At 40.3% G+C, this 14,862-nt stretch overlaps 2 protein-coding genes across 7 annotated transcripts in view; one reads left to right on the top strand and one right to left on the bottom strand.

Annotated features, from left to right (window-relative positions):
* The window catches only part of chd6 (chromodomain helicase DNA binding protein 6), a 56,172-nt gene extending 52,115 nt beyond the window's left edge, over positions 1-4,057 (bottom strand). For 4 of the 6 annotated variants that reach the window (XM_023795335.2, XM_023795331.2, XM_023795334.2 and 1 more), the window contains exon 1: positions 3,462-4,057. The gene's annotated coding sequence lies outside the window, so the exon portion shown is untranslated. Of the gene's footprint in view, positions 1-3,135; positions 3,331-3,461 lie in introns of those variants that run through there. The other 2 variants (XM_072715454.1, XM_023795332.2) reach the window with 1 other exon arrangement.
* A 10,047-nt stretch (positions 4,058-14,104) lies between these two features.
* ripor3 (RIPOR family member 3) overlaps positions 14,105-14,862 on the top strand; it is a 31,682-nt gene continuing 30,924 nt past the window's right edge. Inside the window, exon 1 of the mRNA XM_023795406.2 lies at positions 14,105-14,124. The gene's annotated coding sequence lies outside the window, so the exon portion shown is untranslated. The remainder of the gene's footprint in view (positions 14,125-14,862) is intronic.

Below are 14,862 nucleotides of genomic sequence, written 5' to 3'. Positions count from 1 at the left end.
CCACAAGCGGCCTCGGTAAGGGTGACGGTCAGCACTGGCCTTCTCCAACAGTTGTGCCATCAGCCATCCACTTTTGGGTTTTGTTCCACGATATGAGGGTCTCCCTGAGAGATGTCATCCGCTTGGAGGGCAGCACAGATCCAGAAGAAGGGCCACAGCAGATGACAGACATCACCGTAGAGTAGTGAGTGAGAAGCCCAGCCATCCGAAACACCCTATGGACCAATGGACCTCCTAAACACCAGGAATCAAACCCACATCTGTAGGGAAGAGTGTGTCTTCTCATAACCAGTTTGACTGCAGATGACACTTGAGGAAAACTGAACGTACACTAGACTGCCATTCTTGCTATGCTGTCAGATTTCTTTGCGCAGTGCTTACTTTTAAGCAGCTTTATTTTAAATCAACTGGTGCACAGATCTCAATTAGAAGAACCAGGGTAGAAAGTTGTTCTGCCGATGGAAAATGAAGCTTACCCAGGTGGTTCATTTACTGATCCAACACAAGGACATACCCTACCATAAACATGTGCACAAGCTTGATTTTTAAGGGGAAAACTGCATCAAGTTATAAATTAGCTAATGCTTCACTTAGATTCCTGTTGACTAAAAACTATCAAATCGTATACGGACATTAACACAAAAAATTTTTGTAGATTTTGTTGAAAAGAATACAGATATTGCATTAAATTCATATGCAGATGGTGCATGAGTCTGTTCTGTATAAATGTGCCATAAATATTTCAGTGGTTTTTCAATGAAAATTTCATATTTAGCTACTGGAAGCTTGTTGTACCTGTTTATGTGTGAAGATCTATGGCCATGTGCTTATGTGCATGTGTCTATGTATAAACAGTGACCCAACCACACACTTATAAAATATTTTTATATATAGAGGCACACACAAGTTTGACATGCCTAATGCAAACTTGATGGGTCTTTAAATATAGCACCTACCCCAACTCATCTGAACCCATGAATGAGACCACCCGCACCTACACACAATTAGTCTGACACATCTGTCATTAGCTAGCTATATCACCCATATTATTGGATCATTTTCAGGACACACTGAGGCATGTGGGTCAGCCATTCCTAAAACCGCTGAAACAACTCCGCTCATGTTCCATGCATATGAGGATGATGGTGATGATGATGATGATGAAGAGCTGCCTAACTGTCACAATCAGTGATTTTTTTTCTAGCTGTGCTTAGCAGTTTGTGGAAATCCCCAAGATCTCCAAATCCTGAACAAGAAAAGTCACCCCCTTCTGGAGTGTCCTTTGAGTCCCCCTAGTCTCACTGGAAGATTACATCCAATAATGATATTAGTTGTATATCTGATTCAAAAACACTATGCCCTTCCAATCAGAGAACCTTGTATTGCATGTACCCTGAACAGAGAAAGTGCATTTTGTTCTTCAGAAATGTGACCATCTGATATCCCCAGGAAACACCGTGATTCCACTTTGTTTTGAAGAACCACAATTTATTTATTAAAATCAGTTCTCTGTAATTGCTAATACTTTGACTGTCTTGTAAGTATTAACCTGTTCAGCTTTTTAAAAGGCCTACTATCCTTAAGCTGAATCAAATATCCATAAATCCTCTATAAAACAACAAAGTATTCACAGGCAACAGAATGTATCTAGCCATCTACATCTGAAGAGAAAAACACAGAACCTGTGATTTCAGGACCTCCAAAAACAAAAATTTAAAAGATTTTTTCTCCACATGTAGCAAGCATGACAACGTGTTTAAAAAAAGAAAAATTACTGGATTTCAGTGGATTTCCCCTCCCCAGTCCAGAGAACACACACACACACACACACACACACACAAAAGATTCAGTATTTGCAGAAGCTAATTTTGTGGTTCACGCCATGGACTGGTTTCCCAAAGACTCCCAGGTCAAAACCCAGGATGGGCTGGGTGATTAACCTGAAATAGTAGGTAAAGTATGTACCTGTGGAAACACTGAAAAAAATAAAATACTACATTGGATTACCTGAATGTAAAAGGTGTTTACATGCTGACACATTCATCCATCGTTAACACAAACATTCAATCGAGTCACCTTTCCCCAGATGAATGTCACAAATAGACATTCTGGGGCAAACTGTGCATTTTCACACGCAACCACCCGTGACCAATCAGGAGCTGACACCTTCAACTGAATTTTTGTAAACTCAGGATTTCTTCCATCCGCAGTTATAGAAACCTTCAGATATTAAGCAAGCTGTGGGCAGAATTCACAAAAGCCACAGTGACCTACCCTCACTGGATATGTGACTGTGGTCATCGGTGTCCCAAACTGGAAAGGTGACAATGAAACACCGACAGGATACCTTGGGTCAAGTCACCTTACTGTGTCAAAGTTTCCCAAAGACTGACCCAAAAACACCTTAACTGAAAACTTTCAGACTGGAAAACTATCACAAATGTAGTGTAGCTGGTCCAGTCCTGTAATATATACTAATAAATCACAGCGATGTAGACCATATAAATCATTCACATGAATGAATTAATTAAGATGGTTTTGTTTACATTGGACATGCTTTTTTCTTTTATCCACAAAAAAGACAAAAAAAATCAAAAATACCGCAAGATATAAAAGACGCAAATATCACTATGCGATTCCTTTTTTCCGGTGCCTAGATGATCAGGGTAACCAGTAATCTGTCAAACCTAGGTAACTAGGCTAGGTTACCTGTACCTGGCCGGCTGGGGGCTTTGTTAGAGAGGCGCGCTTTCCATACAAAAAAAAATAAATATATAAATAAATAAACATTTACTATAAAAGGCAATGAGGCCATCAGGTAAGGAGCCTTGGAAAGGGAGGAGGAAAAAACGTGGAGAATCCTACATCACCGCATAGAAGTTGCCATGAGATTAACATGCAAGAAAAGCCAGAATAACGTATAATCGTGTAGGTGTCCTACCAGGGAAGCCCAGAAAGCCATGCCGACGGCAAAGTGTCCTATTTATACGGGCTAACTAGCCCGGCTGCTAAGCCTAATGTCACCGCGACGGTGTTACATATTTCGGTCCCTCACACGTGTTAACACCCCCGTTAAAACTCCGCGCAGGGACGCCGCCGCCGCCGCCGCCACCCCCACGATGCGACCTCACCTACCTGAGAAGCCACACTAACCGGACCGGGCATCGACTTAGCCTTACGCCGCCGTTATTCCCAAGGACACCAAAAAAACACACACACACGCCATGACAGTTAGGAAAAAATGCATAAAAATTAGAGGGGGGGGGGGAGGAGGGAGGTGAGACGGAAAAAAACTCCGTGCAATTTCTTATTCCTTGTAAAACACAAGAGCCGCGGAGTTCATTCATGGTGGGGGGGAAGAATGCACGGAGTTTGAGGTACACCAAACGCAAACCCCGCCATGCATTTCATTCCCCAGACGGTGCGAAATAAAAACAAAATAAGTTAAAAAATCCACTTACCTAAAATGGCTACTGCGGCAGCCAAAATACAAACAGCTATTATTTGGTGAAGTTTAGCGCTGGGAGGCAGGCGACGGCAGCCTAACATGAATTGGACCCACCCCTTACCGTTTTTCATTGGCTGTCGCGAAACGCGACCGACTCGTTGCTCACTGCCATTGGATGCTGAGCTGTCAAACAAGTACGGCAGCTTTACGTTTGTCTGAGAGCGCCCGACCCAGCGACCATTGTGCAGCTTTGGCTATTTCCACCGATGTGAGCTATTTTACAACTGGTTTCTTTTTAAGCAACATGCATAATATGAAAGCCGACAGGGGAAAAACTATAGAATCCCTATAATCTGCGTATTGTTCTCTTTCGAGAGCACAATTGTTAATGCATGTCCGTCGTATTCCTGAAACCAACGCTAGGTCTCCGTTGGTTTTGTGTTTCTTCTTCCTTGCATCCACCAATCATGGTGCTCTTTACTCCATCATTACAGCGTTTAAGAAAAGAGTCTAACATTCCACGTCTTTGCTCATGTTTCGTTTCCCGGATGTTAAATTTTTCCTGCATATGACCATGCATTTGTAGCAAACTGGGGCGTGAAGTCTTGTCCGCCCGTTTAGTGGGAATGTAGAAGCCCGCATTGCATTGTGGCTCCTTGTGTCAGCCAGCTTCTCCTTTTAGGTCTCTCTCTCTGTACATATATATAAATATATATAAAACACGTTAAAGCTAACCGCATTGGGGGTTCCCTATAAAACGGTTAGCCACTGTATCTATATAACTGTGCCTCCATAAAAATGGCGTTGTCATTTTATCGAAAACAGTGCTCATGCATAAAGGCAGCAGTACTGTGGTGGGTTATATTGATTGCAATGGCACATAATGACTGAAATTTTCCTTATTGTGATGTGTTATTCACATGCAGCTTTAATACATATAAGAGGCACGTAACACAATAGGTGATTCCAATCTGATCACCAATTTCCAGCCAATATATAATGAAAAAGGAATGTAATGCCAAACAGTTTGGATAACAACTGAAATCTGTTTCTGTCATTGTTCCTTTCAGCATCACAAATGATACAAATCAGTAAAAGACTGCTGGGGGGGGGGACCAAGCGTGTAATTATAATCATGTAAATGCTTCATACAGCAGGCATCTGACATGTTTCCTTCTGTTAAATGATGTTGCAGTAACCACCAGCAGTCATGTGCTCAGAGAATAACCTAATAAAAATTTAATCTTATTTGGTATAGGTTCCAACTTAAAATTGTGTTAAAGTGTACTTATTCACAATAGGGATGTTGCAGTATTAACTCCTATGTATTTGTCCCAAAAAAGTTGCAGTAAAATTAATCCAGCTGTCTTCTCAACCTATATACAGTTCAGGGTCATGGGTGCAGTAAAACTATAGTAAAATAAATATATTTAAAATACATATTATGTGATTTATCATTTGAATAAAAACAAATATCTAAACAACTAGGTTAATTAACAGGATTTTTACACAAAAACCTGGATATACACAGCCCATCAGCAATTGAGTTCAAGTGTCTATGTGAAAATGAGTGTTTTGATATTTTCAAATGATGCTTCAGTTCCATGTAAATCTGACAAGGTGGAATAATTTCCCAATGAAACAGGATTTTGAAAAAGAGATCATTAGAAAGCAAAGAAGAAAAAATATTCCTTTTATAGATATGAGTCTATTTTTAAGAAAAATTGAGATTAACTGAGGAAAATTAGAGGAAGGCAGATTACTTCTTCCAAACCTGCAGCGCTTGCATTATGTAGAATGCATAAGTAATTTGACTGCACCTGTTCTCAACCTACTCTGCCTTCATTAGGCTCAATTTATGGAGTCCATTCTGTGCCCTTTTTTTATGTGACCATCTGTGTAGTCGCTTAACCTCTAACAACAGGGGAACAGCTGATTTGTTTTAGTTTTCGGGACATTTATGACAGTTTTAAGCCTATTATGTGTAGTTATTAAAAGAAAAGTTTTAGGTTTTCACTGATTGACAGTGTACTAAAAGTGCATTAGGTTGGTAGCAGATTATTCAAACTGGACAAAAACTGAACGTTAGCCTGCTACTTAAAGCCAGAACACAATGTAGCAGCATGGCTAGAATCCCCCCCCCCCCCCTCCCCACCACACCCCACCAAACATGAAATTATAGATAAAACATAAAAACCTACAGCTAAATGAAAAGTATAAATATTCATTCTGAATTTGGACATTAGTACATAATGTGCTCTGTGTATTAATGTGGGATTCTCTAAAAATCAGACACATAAAATATCCCTACAGCTTTCAGTCTTTCCCTAGAAATACAATTACTAAAACTCAAACCGAAACTAAAATACATGAAAACTCAATAGAAATGTGTTTTAAAAATTAAAACCACACTGAAAACGAACTGAAACTGAACTGGATTTCAAATAAAAACTGAAAATAATGCAAACATAAAAAGTAAATTTAAAAAATCATCACTGTAATTTCACTGGTTGGCATTTCAGCTTTCAGTCTGATGAGACATGGGTTGATCTCACAGATACCGTAGATAGAATTTGCTGAGTGGGCATCGGTATATTTTGGGGCCCCTATAAAGTGCGGGGACCCCTGAATCTGCCTGGATATCCTCGCCCTTTTCATGCCCCTGTCACAAAGCCAGGCAATGCCTAGACAAGAATCTTTGGCAAAATCCTTCCCCAAAGAGCTCTTCTACATTACCTTTGTTTGATGATGGTGTCTTTGTTTGAGCTGGACTCTCAGGAGATGACAGTTCTTGAAGCTTATACACACACAGAACTGTTCATGTTGCAAATGGTGAAGGACAGCTGCCCCTCTGCACATGACACATGGCTGCCTTGAATATTCCACATGAAGCTGCCTTTTCGCATCGCCTGAGTCCAATAAGAAAAAGCCCAGCACCAGGTATTGATCTCACGATCTGCTACAAGTCCTATCGTATAGCTGCCCACTTTTGCAAGCAATGGTTAAAATTATGCTTGGCGATTATTAAAGAAGCAAGTCCATTACTTGTGTCAGATGTTGTGCTCCACCATGACTTTATATGGTCGGTCTCAGGGGCATTGCTAGAGATTTTCTAGGCCCCTTGTCACTCAGGGGCCCTTGGCGCCCTTTCCCCTGCCTTATGGAGCTCCAGGTCAGCATTAGGTGCCAAAAAGTAAAAAATACAGGGTTTTACAACCATATGGAGTAGGCCTCCAGAAAATGAAGGTCCAGTTTATCCAGCGATGGCATCGTGAACTGCTGTGCCCCTAGCAACGGCACTCACTGAGTCAGGGAACACAGTGAGGTGCCTAGCGTACCTCTGACAGAGAGACAGCGCTCACAGAGAGTCTTGGGACACTTGCTTAATTCAGTAAAAATATTGCAAATTTTTTGGTTTCATGATAAAAAATATTACTTTATTCCTTTGTTTACAGAAAAGCATTAATCGCATTAGAAATAACCAGTAGGTTTATGTAAGACATTCATTTTAAGTAGGAATAATCTGACACCCAAATTATAGTTCTAAAGGAGCTGCTCTGAGTGTAAAACTTCATTAACGAGCAGTGTCATAGGGTGCTTATTATTTAGTAACACATTTGTAACAATATAAAACACCAAACATTTGTGTTTAATATCCCTTTGGGAGCTAATGACTACAACTGCAATTCATAGCAAAATGGTAAAAGAGTCAGTGAAAAAAGCTGACATTTAAAATGTCTGTGCAGATGATATGTGCAGATATGTTAAATGGTGCTTGTAAATGGGCTTTTGTTATGAAACAAACTTTTTGCAGAATTAAACAAGCGACCCAAGACTCCCTGTGAGCACTGTATCATCTTCATTTATAAAACAATGAAAATGTTTCAGAATTACAGGTCTCACAGTAGGATACTCTGGATGGGATGGTGAATGGAACCTGGAGACTTGGGCTTGGGTTAGAAAATGAGGCAAAGGGAATTGGTTAGGGGATTGGAGAATGAAAACAAGACTTTCATTTCAGCTTCAGTACAAGACAATCACGTAGGAAAACAAAATCTGGGACATAGTGAGGGTTATAAAGGGTAAAGTTGCTTCGGGGATCAGGGTCTGGATGCATGCATGTCAAGAAAAAAAGCATAATTATTTGACTTGTATTAAGGCAAAGGTACAGTGAATGAATGGGTTAATTACTAGGAAATGTACACCCCCATGACAAACTATTATCATATATATGAATAAAATAAATCTTCTCAATGAAACACAACAAAACCTTCATATGGTAACATCTGTGGTGTAATTAACTTAGGGAAGCATGATTTTGTTAGTCACTTGTCTACTTTGCATTCCAGTGTGTTACAATAGAGATAAAGTATATATGGGTGGCCCTCACCTTGCTGGGGATTGATAATTACCTCTTGGTTTGGTTGCTTAAAATCCAAAATATGTTTATATATTTTAATCTAGTAAGGTTTAACATAAGAAAGCCCTCAATCTGAGGCATTTACACGTAAGAATAAAGTCAGTTGAGTGGAATATTCAGTGAAAAAATAAACCAGGACTAAACATTTTCCTAATCATGTATCCAGCAAAAAAAACTAACAGTTGTTTTAATCCTATCTAAATAGATAACAGATGAGAAGTTACACAATGAATTGTTTGCTAGCAAATTAACATAAACATTTGCATGCATAATAATGTTTATCGTGATAATAAATGGAATATGTATGTGTTTTGCTTACAGTCTTGTTGAGGCAACTTGCTCCCACCCCATCCACACAGATCCCACCCACTCAGTAAAGCGGGAAACAGAAGCATGATAGAGGTTTTAACCTGAGGGCGTATTCCACAAAGCAGTGGCCTGTACTACGAAGCGAGTTACTGGCTTATCGGGGTGACTTGTCGGATTTAAGGTGCCAAAGTTTAAATGGACTTAATATTCATTCACTTATATTTTGCCCAGACTACCTTAATTCTGACAACTTACCCCGATAAGCCAGTAACCTCATAGTACGGGCCCCAGGATTTCCCAGTTAGCTGGATAACTTAAGCCAAACCTGAAAACTGGCCAATAGGAAGAGAGGGAAGTAAAATTCCTGGTGGGCATTACTTTAATAAATTTGGCTAAAGTTATCTGGCTAATGAAGAAATCCTGCTTTGTGGAATACTCCCCTAGGTATGTCATCTCATTTTAGTTTACAAATACACGCAAGTGACCAATAAGAAGGAAAAAGATTCTGTACAGTCAGGAATAATTACCCAGTAGCCTTGAAGAAACAAGAGTCAAACAATCATCCTTTTAAAAAACTAGTCATCCCTCCACCCATTTACGCAGTATGGGCAAATCAATAAACAAACAAAACAAATGTAAAATTGTCTTTTGCTATTAATTACTACCATGTACTTTCAGTTCAGTATAATCCTTATTTACCATTTGTGCAAGTACAGGTACAGTGGAATTATTCTCTCCATAGCTGGGGGGGGGGGGGGTCTCAGTGCAGGGTCAGCCAACGTGCACCCCTAGAGCTGGGGGTTAAGGGTCTTGTCCATGCCCATGGACATGTGACTGTTCTGCCAACACCAGGGCTTGAACTCATGACCTTCTGATCAGAGGCACAGCCTGCTGAGCCACTTACCATATGTATGCCTTCTATGCATTCAAGTGGAATATCTGGTATAATTATCCATTCATTCTTCAACCACTTATCCCAGGTTTTGAGAGAGGCACAAATACGGAGGTTTACATTAAAGAATATCATTACCTATTTTTGTCTAACGATTTGTGCACCGCCAGTCCTGTTTTCATCCTTTGTCTACAAACTGTATCTGTGTTTTAACATCCAGGTAATTCAAAGTTTCTCAGCTGAACCCCAGTAAAGTCTTTTACCAAAAGGTTTCTGAGCATTTAAACGTTTAGATGTATCTGGACTTATTTGCCAGCAAATAAAGGAATACAGACGCTCCTCTACTTACAAACGAGATATTTTCCAAACGGCTGTTCGTAACTTGAAATGTTTGTAAGTTATTACTCAACATCATCTTATGGGTATACGCAAGTACAAAGAACTAGGATGCTGGGAGTCCGCACGCTACGCTGCTGCATGGCGGGAGTAGTGGCCAGAAGCCGTACTAGGCGGAATTGGCGTGCAGGAAAAAAAAATTCTGTTGCGGACAGGAAACGGGAGCCCAATGAACACAATTTGGACTTACAGTCCCCTTTGTTCGTATGCCTGGAAGTTCGTAAGTTGAAATTTCGTAAGTAGAGGAGCGTCTGTAATTCCCGGAGACATGATTTAGGAGTTGGAACAGTTGTGCTTCTGTGGACTCAAAGCCAGAGAAACAAAAGAATTGCATGATCTGCATTATTTACCACATGATTGAAGACTGAGCATATTCATGTCAGTCTCATTGTTGTGATATTTAGCACAATTGGCGATAAGCGCAATTAGTTCTACTAATTTGACTACTGCAGATGTTTACACACTTCTGCTGTGCAGGTGGTTCTTAGCCTCCCCAGTTTATATAAAGGCAGTGGGTCATTATAGCTTCAGTGAAGGCAGCAGACTCATGATGCTGAAGCTCAGTGCACCAACCGGGGAGCCTACCTATGGGAGTCCACTGAAGGAGGGCACCTGCCACCACTGATTATCCTCTTTGCAGAATGGGCCGCTATCCCCTTCTTAATGAATCCTATTCCATGCCCCCCCACCCCCCGCAGGCAGCACGCCTTTCATCATGGGTAGAAGTGTTGTTGCTGTCCCAGAAAGTGTCTTTTATCTCCAGTTCTCTCCTCCAACCTGCCTCACCTTTTCTGTAGGCCTCTGAAGCTTCCAATTTGCCATGAAGACTAAGTTCATCCTTGCCTACCCTGCCCGTCATTCTCATCACGTTCTGGCGCTCAGAGAATCGTACATTTCTTCTGACAACTGCTCTGTGGCTTTTTCATCTAGCTGCTCCTGCTTCGTCCCTCTGGCCGAAAGGGGAAGAATGTTTACTCATCTGTCCCAAAAAGTCATTCTCTAAACCTCTTTCTTCATATATCTATCTCTTACTTTAGATTTGACAGTTTAACCATCACTCTGCCTACCAGGCTCCCTGCTGTTGTCCTCTACCACTCAGTTTGTGCCGTTTGCTCTTTCTCAGATGACCTCGATATCAAGCTCAGCTCATTGTCACTGCTCACGCCTAATTCTTCCAAGCAACTTTGACATTCATTTATATGAAGCCTAGTCTTTTCTTCTGTATGTCTGTACATGTCTGTCTGCTTGTACTCATAAGACCAGCAACCAGCTTGGCCTTCAAGGAACAGCAGTGCCTTCATTCCCCCAATGAAACTCCTTCATGCATTTGATAGCTGCTCCCCCATCCCCATTTGCCCCTTCAGCCATCTCCACCTTCTATTCCCTCCACCACAATCCTTGCTTCTTTTCCACTCATTCACCAACTCTTTAGCCTCACAGTGGACCCATAGTGGAATCTCTCCTCATACGTCCACCCATGCATAACCCTCCTTGACTGTAGACTCACTTTACGGCAGCAGGACAAAGCCGCATGTGGCAGAACGGAAATGGCATGAATCCAAGAAGCAAACCGACCCGGTGACCTACAAGAATCTCATGGCTTCATTCCACTCTGCAGTTTCTGCTGAGATGACCTTATTTTAGGATAAACCTCAGTTTGCTATTAATAGCCCATGAAAATTCTTCTCCACCTTCTTTACTTGCCCCTCAACCACCTTCATCTTCTCTTATTGTACATAGTTTTGTCTCTTCATCAAAGAGAAGGTGGCTGACATCATAAACTTTTCTCGATCTCTGAGTTGTGCTGCGGTTTGACACTTTGAAGGCACTCTTCTACTCTAGACATCAACTGACTTCACAGCTTCTCATAATGCCAATACACTGATGATACAGATCTCTGCCTCTTCTTCTGCACTTAAGCTACTTTCTGGTATCTTGGTCTGGGTGGCAGACAGTCAGTTCCAATTCAGTCTGTAAAAGGGTGACATTGTCCATATCCTAGTTATTTGAGCACTTCCCTGCAACATTACTATAATACAAATTCAGTTGATGGTAAGATCACCTACAACATACATTGGCTCGCCCGTGAAAAGTACATCACTGTATTTCCTTACATAGCTGTAATAACCTGGTCCTGCAGATTTGCAATACACAGTATCTGACAGATTTGCCCTTACCTCATGAAACTGTCAGCCCATCTGTTGGTCCAGGCTATGATCATCTCTAGACTCCTGAAAGTCCCTGCTGACTAGGTTTTTGACTTCCCACACCAAATCTGTCCAGTTCTTACAGAAATCTGCAGCATAAGTTGTATGCAGTTTCTCTAATGACATGCCTATTCTCTCCCGGTCTCACTTCATTGGCTAGCTGTTAGACCTTATATCCCATTCAGGATCTTAGTCCTAACATGCTATGCTGTCAAGAAAACAGAATGGCCATAGATCAAACTCACAGTATGTTCCTTACTCTTTCTCTACATCAGATGCATGTCTGAATGTCATAAATCAGAATCCTGTCTGTTTTTATCTTTGGTTGCTGTAAGGTAGAATGAGCTTTGCCTGAGCTTCAGGACTGCAGAAACCGTCTCAAAACTCATCTCTTCAGATTGCACTGCAGCTCCAAACCCATCATTACACCCTATTTGCAATCAAAAGCTTTCTCTCTTTAATGAGCCTCTATGGATATATTCATAACTTTCTGTTTTGGGGTTCCCATACATTATACAGTATTCATACTTGTGTAACCTGAGCTTGGAGGAAAAGTATTCTATCATAATTTATGTCTTAAATTTCTTTGTTGGCAAACTATGTTTCACATTTGCAATTGTTGTATCCCTGGTAAAGACGCTGAAAAACATCTGGTATATTAGTTGATGTCTGTTTGTCTTATGCGGTTCATATTTGCACCGACCGGTAAGTTGCTTTGAAGATGCTGTGATGCTTCCAGGGTACGAGGCTCTGAGGCTGATACAGATTCCGAAATCCACACTTTCACAGCAATGCACAGGTTTTCATTTTCACATGTATCTTATCTTTTCATGCATCTGCTCAACAGTATTGAAAACAGGATCATTGTTTATATTTTATAATAATGCTTGAAATGAAAATATGGGTTAGCAAAACAAAACACCTCTAACTTCACAGATTCAGAAAAAGCATAACATTGGATGCAAAGCTACAACTATAAGGTGTCATATCAGTGAAATGGTCACTTTTACGGAAGGAATGAATTTCTGAGTCAGTTTGTTTGCCTCTAAATTTGTCTTGCTATATTGGTAATCCATCTCATTTTCACCGTTCTGTGATTCATACGGTGATTATAGACAGCATGAGTCATACATGCTATTTGATATCTCTCACATAAAATTGAAAACATGCAGGGTGTAAGAGGATTACGACATGCAATAACACAGACCACTGTTTTTAGTGGCCAATATCTGAAAAATAAGTATTTCTGGCTACTTATATATGTATGTATATAAAAGCATTTAATTATATGATGTTGGTTAATTTTGACAAATAAAAATGAGGCTTTTATTTGTGTGAGGGAAGAAAAAAAATCATTCTGGTGTTAACAGGGGATGATGAGAAGAGGAAACACCTCTTAAGACTTTTCATGAAAATATTGATCTAAATGTAACAACGATGGTGATCTTCTGGTGAATTTACCGTATGCAGCCATAAGGTGGAGATAGCACGTGGTAAGAGCGTTTTGGGTGAAGGCCAACTGTCAACATATAAAACAAGGGGCTGGTTGGGGGGGGGGGGGCGTTCAAATTGAAAACGCAGAGCCGTTATGACCTGATAATAAATACAAGCACGTCGAAAACATATAAAAAAAGTCAAAGTTTCAAATACTTTTTCTGAAGTCTTTTGAAAACATTTAACTGGTCAGGTTTGCGTGTGTGTTCTCATAGTCGCCTGTGTGTTTAAAGTACACGTGAGTTCCATCTGAAACCTTGCAGTCTTTTAGAGTAATTTTAATCTATTCGGTTTGAAGTGCACACTAACATCTTACAGGATTTGAGTTCGTAAAAAAAAAAAAAAAGAACTGGTCTCAGTTTCAGGATCAGGCCGTATACATGTAACGTTTCCTCAATAGGTTTCTTTTTATAAATCCGACCAAAATGTGTGTGTGTATAATCCCACATATGTTTTGTGTTTTGTATACAAATATAATGCTATTGATGTTTTACCTGAATATTTGTGCATTTGCAATTGGCCTCAGTAAAATGTAACAAATTGAAATTATTTTGGTGTATTTTTTTTTAATTGTTATATTATGCTGTTCTCCAGTGTAATCCTTATTGTTTTCTTTGTTGTCTTTTTATGCATCATTCGACCAACGTTAACATGCGCCAAATTCGGTAAGCGTAAATATCACTAGAGGGCGCTGTTGTGATATTCAGTGATCACCATTTTAAAACAGTATTCGGGACCTCAAATAACAAAAAATGTCATCAGCAATGGACATTCAATAGAATTCTTTGTGCATATGTTACAGATGTTCCTATATTTTTTCTGAATTGGTTCATTAAGGAAGAAGGTAAAAGAAAGTCTTTTACCTGAATATGTCTCACCAGTCATACACTAAAGGAAACTCCTACAGACCCAAATCATTTGCTGCAGAACCACAGGAAAACAGGATCCTCTACATTAAGTGAGTACGTTCTCAGGACCTTGCCCATATAACACTGAGGAATGTCCATCTCTTTGTGCCCTTGATTCCAGCTATTTAGATGAAAATACAGGTATTGTGGACCTATAGATAGAGGTAACAATACAGGCACTGGTGATACAGCTGAAGACTGAGAGACAGGTTTGAATGGTGTGGTAAAACTGAGGATGCATAAGCCTACACAGTTACAGGAACAGGTAAAATGTTGGGGATGATACAGGTATTGTTGGCATAACAGAGATACAGGTACAGCTACAGCAACAGACAGCATGACGAAGATAGAGGTGCAGATGTCCTTGCCCACTGAGAGACAGAGGATGCATTCCTTAGTCAAACTTAGTATTTGTCTTTGCATGAGCTGGCATAATTGTAAGCAGGAGTTTACAGACAACTTTTTTGAGTTGACTAATTGTGGTCTGGGGAAATCCCCGGAGGAAATCAGACACTTTGAAGTGAGACTAAAATGCAGCGAAAGGCACCCACAGAATCTGTTTTGACAATGTCAGTTTAATTACTTTGCTCTATTCTTTTTTTCATGGGAACAACATTTTGTTTTACTCCTGTCTTTTAAATTGAATATAGTCAGAGATGTGTGCAGTTCATATGAGCTGGTTGGCACCACTTTGGCTTCAAGCCTTCAGGGTTGTGGGTTTGATTTTGCATGTTCTTGTGGTGTTTGTGAGGGTTTCCTGTGGGTGCTCTGGTTTCCACAATCAACCT

This window comes from Paramormyrops kingsleyae, chromosome 8 (assembly GCF_048594095.1).
Source record: "Paramormyrops kingsleyae isolate MSU_618 chromosome 8, PKINGS_0.4, whole genome shotgun sequence".
In the NCBI taxonomy this organism is placed as follows: domain Eukaryota; kingdom Metazoa; phylum Chordata; class Actinopteri; order Osteoglossiformes; family Mormyridae; genus Paramormyrops; species Paramormyrops kingsleyae.
The sequence above is the reverse complement of the archived record's forward strand: the minus strand, read 5'-3'. Positions and strand labels throughout refer to the sequence as shown.